Raw genomic sequence first — 2,909 nt, forward strand, 5'->3', positions numbered from 1 at the left:
GGTTAATGAGAAGAATCCCCCCTTACCTCGATGTCGAATTCTTGAATTCTCTTCCTCTTCGCACTTGCTCTTCTCCCAATTTCACGTTCAACTCTTCTGCTCCCTTCTTTGGTTCTCTTTTCACAAAATACTCCTCTATTCTATTTTATGAAAATATAACTTAATTTTAGAAAAAGGGCTTTGCACTGATACACCCCCCAACTGCTACTTACAACACTGGCCCATTAGCCTTATTTCATCCATATTTCCCAAATAATCCAATTAATTCTAATATTTAATAAAAAAATTAATTAAATTAAATAAAGAATTTTATGGGGTGTTACAACCCTCCCCCACTAGAAAAGTTTTCGTCCTCGAAAACATACCTTAGGCAAAGAGTTCTGGGTAGGAGTCCTTCATTTGGCTCTCCAATTCCCATGTAACATTTCCACCGGCTGGTCCTCCCCAAGCTACTCTGACCAACGCTATCTCCTTGCCACGCAATTGTTTCACCTTCCGATCTTCAATCCTCGTAGGTAAAGCTTCAACTGTCAGATTATCCTTTACCTGTACATCATCCACTTGGATAACATGCGACGGATCAGCAATGTATTTCCTCAACTGCGACACATGGAATACATCATGCAGATTCGCAAGTGTCGGTGGTAACGCAATGCGATACGCCACCTCTCCCACTCTTTCTGAAATCTGAAACGGACCAATAAAACGCGGAGTTAATTTCCTTGACTTTAGAGCTCGTCCGATACCAGTCATAGGTGTAACTCTCATAAACACGTGATCTCCTTCTTGAAACTCAAGAGTTCTCCGTCTCTTGTCATGATAACTCTTCTGACGACTCTGAGAAGCCTTCATCTTCTCCTGAATCATCTTAATCTTTTCTGTCGTTTCTTGAACAATCTCTGGTCCAATCACCGCACTTTCGCCAGATTCATACCAACATAAAGGCGTTCTACATCTCCGACCATACAAAGCTTCAAACGGAGCCATACCAATGCTCGAGTGAAAACTATTATTGTAGGTAAATTCGATCAAGGGTAGATAACTATCCCAAGTACCACTCCTTTCCAACACACAAGCACGCAATAAATCCTCTAGAGATTGGATAGTTCTTTCTGTCTGTCCGTCCGTCTGCGGATGATAAGCAGAACTCAATCTCAGCTTAGTACCCAAAGCCTTCTGCAAACCTTCCCAAAATTTGGATGTAAACCTTGGATCTCTATCTGACACGATACTCGAAGGAATACCATGTAAACTCACTATCTTCTCAATGTACAATTGAGCCAGCTTCTCCATTGGGTAATCCATTCTCATTGGTATAAAGTGAGCAGACTTAGTCAACCTATCCACTATGACCCAAATGGCTTCATAGTTCTTCACCGTTCTCGGCAATCCAGAAACAAAATCCATAGATATACTATCCCACTTCCATTCCGGAATAAATAACGGTTGCATAGCTCCATATGGTTTCTGATGCTCAACCTTCGACTTCTGACAAGTTAAACAAGCATAGACGAATTCAGCTATTTCTTTCTTCATTCCAGGCCACCAAAACAGCTTCTTCAAATCATGATACATCTTGGTCGCACCAGGATGTATACTCAATCCACTACGATGTCCTTCTTCGAGAATACTCTTCCTCAATTCAGAAACATTAGGAACACAAACACGATTACCAACCCTTATAATACCATTCTCGTCGATTCTGAATTCACCTCCCTTGCCTTGGTTAATTAGAGTCAATTTATCCACTAACTCTACATCAACTTTCTGACCTTCTCGAATCTCTTCCAGAATGCCACTAGTCAACTTCAGCATGCCCAACTTAACACTGACAGAAGTGTCTTCGCATACTAAACTCAAATCTCGGAATTGTTCAATTAAATCCAATTCTCTCGCCATAAGCATAGACATATGCAAGGACTTCCTACTCAAGGCATCGGCAACAACATTTGCTTTACCCGGATGGTAATTCAGTTCAAAATCATAATCCTTGAGAAATTCTAACCATCTTCTTTGTCTCATATTCAACTCTTTTTGATCAAATAAATACTTCAGGCTCTTGTGGTCACTAAACACCTCAAACCTCGAACCATACAGATAGTGTCTCCACAATTTCAACACAAATACCACTGCTGCCAACTCTAAGTCATGAGTCGGATAGTTTCTCTCATGTACCTTGAGTTGCCTCGACGCATACGCGACTACCTGTTGATTCTGCATTAGTACACCTCCTAATCCCAACAATGAAGCATCGCAATATACAACAAAAGATTCCGCCGGATTCGGCAAAATCAAGATCGGTGCACTAGTCAATCTCCTTTTCAATTCTTGAAATCCTTCTTCACATTTCGAATCCCAGATGAATGCTTGACCCTTCCTAGTCAACTTAGTTAACGGTAACGCTAACTTCGAGAAACCTTCAATGAACTTTCTATAGTAGCCCGCAAGACCAAGGAAACTACGGATTTCGGAAACTGACTTCGGAGCTTCCCATTGAGACACTGCTTCTACTTTCGTTGGGTCAACGGCAATACCATCTTTAGAAATTACATGCCCAAGAAAGCTTACTTCACTTAGCCAGAACTCACACTTTGACAGTTTCGCATAAAGTTTCTTTTCCTTCAGTAGTTCTAATACCACTCTCAGATGCTCTGCATGTTCTTCTTCACTCTTAGAATATATTAGAATGTCATCGATAAATACCACCACAAACTGATCCAAATAAGGATGGAAGATCCTATTCATATATTCCATGAAAACCCCCGGCGCATTAGTTACTCCAAATGGCATCACTGTATACTCGTAATGACCATACCTTGTTCTAAATGCCGTTTTCTGAATATCGTCCGTCTTCACCCGAATCTGATGATATCCCGACCTCAAGTCAATTTTGCTAAACACACTCGCAC

The sequence above is a fragment of the Vicia villosa genome, linkage group LG5, assembly GCF_029867415.1.
Source record: "Vicia villosa cultivar HV-30 ecotype Madison, WI linkage group LG5, Vvil1.0, whole genome shotgun sequence".
Lineage (NCBI taxonomy): Eukaryota > Viridiplantae > Streptophyta > Magnoliopsida > Fabales > Fabaceae > Vicia > Vicia villosa.